Genomic DNA, 6,000 nt, shown 5'->3' with positions numbered 1-6,000 from the left:
TGGTTTAACTCAGCTGTTCTGACTCATACTCCTCTCCAAGCTGTCTGACCGAATTTGTCTGTTTGGCCTCATACTAACTTTGACAATGCGTCTTAATCTTCTAGCTCCTTCTTATTCTTTGACTTCAACTCACTTTGTATGAACTCACATATGAACTCAACTCTGCTGCACTGTACTCACTCACCTGAACACCAAACTCCACTCCACTCCACTCAACTCCTTCCACCTGTCTGAGCTGTTTGTTCCCTTCCCTGTCTGTTCTCACTGGGCGTTTCCTATCTCTGACTCATTTTGTCAAATCTTTCTCCCATTAGTTACTTTGTCTGCCCTTCAAACATGGCTGCTTCCTTCTACAAATTAACTTTGCCTTCATTGTTTTGGGTTAATGGTTTATACTATGGGCATGTCTATATTCTGCCCAGAGGGACTAAAGGTGTGTGGTGTGTCTACATTCCAGCCAGATCACACAGATCTAGAAGATCTTTCGATGTAATCCCTTGCCAGAGCAGCCACGTTGCTGGATTAAAATCCTCTACAGGATTTAGTTTCAGTTTGCTGGCAGAGAACTGTTATGAGTAAATCCACTTTGATTTGCTCCCTTAATTCAGTGTAAGAGGTCAATCCAAACTAATCCTTCCTATAAACCTTACTTCTAGGCTTCCCATATTCCTTGGCTCATGGCCTCTCTATCTCGCATGTCATGTCCAGAAATGTGAAGGATGTCCACCACCATTTCTCTAGTATCCCTCTTCTCATAAGGAGGGATGTCTCTGGCATTCCACCAGGCCTACCAGCTAATAATCTTCCCATCCCAGCTTCACCAAATTTGTAACCTTAACTTCAGCTGCAACCTCGATTCCCTTTATGATGGAACCTAACATAACTATAGGTTCCTAAGATTAGCAAGCAGACATCTTGAGTTTGCTTTGTGGTGACAGGGACTGATCGAGAAAACTGCATACTAAGCACACACTCTCTAACCTCAGGAAAGGTTTATGTTGGCAGCTTGACAATCAAGCGCCTCTATAATAATAGTAGTAGTTACTAACTACCATTGTTTGCTTGGCCTTTTCAAATACATTTATTTTATTTTATGTATATGGGCATTTTATCTGCATATATGTATGTGCACCATGAACTGTGTCTGCAGAGGTCAGAAGAGAACTATGGATCTCCTGGAACTGGAGTTACAGCTGGTTGCAAGCTATCATATAGGTGCTAGGAATTGAACCTGGGTCTTTCTGAAAGCATGAAATGTTCTTAACCAGCTCTCAGACCCTGTTTGCTTTTATGTGTGTGTACATGCATACATAAGCCGGTGAGTGTTTGGGTACATTTGTGTGCACATGCATGTGGAGGCCAGAGGCCAGCCCTGGGTATCATTCGAGAAAGCCATATACTTCCTTTAAGGCAGTCTCTGATTGGCTTAGCAATTAGATGGTCAACCCCCGTGATTATGAATGTGCATCACCACACCTGACTTTTTTATCTGGGCTCTGTGGATAGAATTTAGGACCTCATGCTTGTGAGGTAAAGGCTTTAGTGACTGAGTTACTCCCTAGTCCTGGCTGCCATTCACTGAGAGTCTTCTATGACTTTACATGCTTCATTACATACCAATAATATACAAATAATTATTCTGACAACCTTAGGAGCCTGGGGATGCTGTGTTCCTCTTTATAAATAAACAGGCTCAGAGAGAGAAAAGAAATTGTCCAGGTTCACACCCCTGGAGTGGCAGGGTTAAGATCGGAATTAGGTTCATGAGAACCCCACAGCCTATATAACTAACTTCTAACCATCTGGTCCTTCAGCATCCTCTACTCCTCCCCCAGAAGCCATGAGGCTTCAATTTCAGGGGTGCTATCCCCAAACCTCAAAGTCCATTCTCACCAAGTCTATAAAATTAATTTCAAATCCATTCCATCAGGGATGTTTTCCCTAGGCCCTCATCAGGAGCCTCTTCCTGTCCCTTGAGGGCCCACACAGGTCTCAACCACTTCTAGTAAAGCATTTTTCTCCTCATAAAGCAGTGGTATTTGAAGGGACACTGTCTTTCCTCAAATTCTAATCCCTTTCAGATCAGGAACCAACCCTTCCTTGGTTTTGCCCCTAAGGGTGTCTTGTTAGTTCATTGTGCATTTATAGACATTCACTGGGATACTTTGAATCAAGTGTCTCTGAAAGTTCACTCTTTGGGTGCCCTCTCCACTGCTCCCCACTCTAATTGCATAGCAACTGTTGATAAAACAAAAAGAACACATGAAAATGATAGTGTTGAGTTCAAAAACAAGATTACCATCTCTGGGACCTTCAACTAAATGGGAACACAAAATCATGGGCAGAACTTAAGCTCCAGGTTGAAAGCCCTAGTAAAGAGGTGGGAGGAGCCGGGCGGTGGTGGCGCACGCCTATAATCCCAGCACTTGGGAGGCAGAGGCAGGCGGATTTCTGAGTTCGAGGCCAGCCTGGTCTACAGAGTGAGTTCCAGGACAGCCAGGGCTACACAGAGAAACCCTGTCTCGAAAAACCAAAAAAAAAAAAAAAAAAAGAGGTGGGAGGAGACAGCCAGGCACCGAGGGCAGATTGTCCTCCAGGCAAGGGGAGCTAAAGCCATACTCAGTGCTCAAGGACTGGATGTACTGGGTGACATCCTTCATTGCAGGATAAACCTAGAGGAATAAGATGACTTGCTGACAGCTGCCCAAGGTGACAGTTATTTAGTCATATAAAGAGGTAGCTCAGAGGGTGGAGAGCTTACCTAGCGCTCATGAAGCCCTGGGTTCCATCCTTAGCACTGCATAAATCTGGGCATGTACACACACCTGTAATCCTAGAATTCAGGTGTTCAAAGTCACTCTTGGTTACATAAATGGGAGCTCATGAGACTGTATCTTCGAAACAAAGGCCTTGAGCCAGGCATGATGGCACACACCTTGGATCCCAGCACTCAGGAGGCAGAGGCAGGTAGATCCCTGTGAGTTCAAGGCCAGTTTGGTCAAGTGACTCAAGGCCAGCAAGTTCCTGGACAGCCAGAGCTACATAGAGAGAGCCTAGTTTTTTTAATTCAGAAACTAAATGGTCAAAGGCAGGGTAAAAACCCCAAATTAGGTTTAAAAAAATTTCAACAACACTGTGGTGTCAAGGTGTTGGGGTGGGTACTGTGGTGTCAGGGTGTTGGGGTGGGTGCCTTGGTGTCAGGGTGTTGGGGTGGGTGCCTTGGTGTCAGGGTGTTGGGGTGGGTGCTGGCTGTGGTGTCAGGGTGTTGGGATGGGTGCTGTGGTAACAGGGTGTTGGGGTGGATGCTGTGGTATCAGGGTGTTGGGGTGGGTGCTATGGTGTCAGAGTGTTGGGGTGGGTGCTATGGTATCAGGGTGTTGGGATGGGTGCTGTGGTAACAGGGTGTTGGGGTGGGTGCTGTGGTAACAGGGTGTTGGGGTGGGTGCTGTGGTATCAGGGTGTTAGGGTGGGTGCTGTGGTGTCAGGGTGTTGGGGTGGGTGCTGTGGTATCAGGGTGTTGGGGTGGGTGCTGTGGTGTCAGGGTGTTGGGGTGGGTGCTGTGGTATCAGGGTGTTGGGGTGGGTGCTGTGGTGTCAGGGTGTTGGGATGGGTGCTGTGGTAACAGGGTGTTGGGGTGGGTGCTGTGGTATCAGGGTGTTGGGGTGGGTGCTGTGGTGTCAGGGTGTTGGGGTGGGTGCTGTGGTGTCAGGGTGTTGGGGTGGGTGCTGTGGTGTCAGGGTGTTGGGGTGGGTGCTATAGTTCATGCCTGTAGTCCACACTGCCTGGCTAAAAAATTGCTTGTACTCCAAAGTTTGAGGCCAGCCTGAGCAACATAGTGATCCTGCATTGTTTTTCACGTTCTCCTCCCTCTCTTTTTAAATCCTATTTCTTTTCTTTCTTTCTTTTTTTTTTTTTTTTTTTTTTTGGTTTTTCGAGACAGGGTTTCTCTGTGTAGCCCTGGCTGTCCTGGAACTCACTCTGTAGACCAGGCTGGCCTCGAACTCAGAAATCCGCCTGCCTCTGCCTCCCAAGTGCTGGGATTATAGGCGTGCACCACCACCGCCCGGCTAAATCCTATTTCTTATTTTGAGGCAGCATAGATACCCAGGCTGACCTTGAACTCATTTTGTAGATCAGAAAGGCCTTGAATTTCCTGCCTCTAAATGTATAGCTGATACTATGAGCCTGTGCCACTACCCCCATCTCTCTTGGGCTTGGTTGGTTGGTGTGAGACAGGGTCTCAAGTAGCCTAGACTGGCCTTGAACTTGCTACACAGCCAAGAAAGACCTTGACCACCTGATCCTGATCTCTACCAGCCACCTAACTAGGACCGAGGGCCAGTCTTCTGCCTCCCTGCTTTCCAGGTGTGGACGGACTTCTACAGTTTCGTGAGGATAAGCTTTTGGGCATGAAAACCCGGAGCACAGGCTCATTTGTATTCCCTTTGAGCGAATTGGTACTTAGGGGATGAAGTCAAACCACCAGAGGAGGCAAACTCAGTTTCAACAAAGGTGTGGTTGGTCTTCAGTGGTTGAAAAACTAGACTAAGGTGACGTGGAAATACAGGGCTCCTGCTGGGTACACACAGGTCATTTCTCTTGAGGCCTGCAGCTCTGCTTAGGCGCCTGGGTGCCTGCTCTACTCGCAGCTGGAGAGCTGCCACACCGAGGACAAAGACGATGGTGTCCCCTCAACCCGGCAGAGCCTTTCCCTGCCAAGGCCTGGGCAAAGAGAAGTCGCATGTGACCCTCCGTGTGACCCAGGCCCTGAATAGGCTCCAACTCATCCTCCCAGACCAGGCAGTCAGAGTTAAAGGCTCAGCAGGCTCAGGGTCACTGCGGGTCTTTCTGGTACTTTGACTTAATTTTATGTGTATACATGTATGTCTTTATACTACATGCATGCCTGGCACCCACAGAGGCCAGAAGAGGATGATGGATCCTCTGGAATTGGAGTTACAGATGGTTGTGAGATACCATGTGGGTGCTGGGAATTGAACTCAGGTCCTCTTAAAGAGCAGCCAGAGCTCCTAACTGCTGAGCCATCTCACCACCCCTTCTATGTATGTATGTATCTTTTTAATTGTGTATATTTGCATATGTTACTGTGGGTTTGTGCTTGTGAGTACAATCACCCTAGAAAGCCAGAGGCATAAGATCTCCCCAAAGCTATGGTCACAAGCTCTTGTGAGACAACTTGCACGGGTGCTAGGAATCAAACACAAGTCTCCTGAAATTATGTAAATAATAAATTAAAATAATAAAAGAAAATTAAAAAATTAAACTTTAATACAGTTTAAATGTTTCGTTTTCTACTTGTATTGCATTGTTAAATAATCATGTAAAGTCTTTTTAAAAACTCACTGCACATTTCTGAATTACTAAAGGAGCTTGGTCCTTGGTGTAGACTTTCCCAGCAGCAGCACCTACAGTGAGTAGTGAGCATGTTAGAAACACAGGCTACAGCCAGATGAGGTCCTGAGCATCTGTAATCCCAGCACACAGGTGGAGTTAGCAGGACTTTTGGTTTGAAACCAGCCTGGGTTACATAGTGAGATCTTGTTAAGGAAATAAGGGGGCTGGAGAGATGTGTCTGAAAACAGCTACAGTGTGCTCATATATACAGGAGAGATGTGTCTGAAAACAGTTACAGTGTACTCATATATACATAAAATAAATAAATAAATCTTAAAAAAAAAAGGAAGAAAAGTAAAGGTGTAAAGTCCGGTGGGTAGAGCAACATTTGGGGGTGGGGGTGGGGGCAAAGGCAGTAGAAGGCCAACCTGTTACAGAGTGAGTGAGTTCCAGGACAGCCAGGGCTACACAGAGAAATCCTGTTTCAGAAAGAAGAAAAACAAAAAGAGAGAGAAGAAAAAGATTTTTAAAAAGCAGGGAAGAGCTGGGTGTGGTGACACAGGATTTAATCTCAGCATTGGGAAGACAGAGGAAGGTCAGCCTTTGTGTTAGAGGCCAGCCTGGTGCATATAGTGAGTTCCAGAT

The sequence above is a fragment of the Arvicanthis niloticus genome, chromosome 2 (genome assembly GCF_011762505.2).
Source record: "Arvicanthis niloticus isolate mArvNil1 chromosome 2, mArvNil1.pat.X, whole genome shotgun sequence".
Lineage (NCBI taxonomy): Eukaryota > Metazoa > Chordata > Mammalia > Rodentia > Muridae > Arvicanthis > Arvicanthis niloticus.
The sequence above is the reverse complement of the archived record's forward strand: the minus strand, read 5'-3'. Positions refer to the sequence as shown.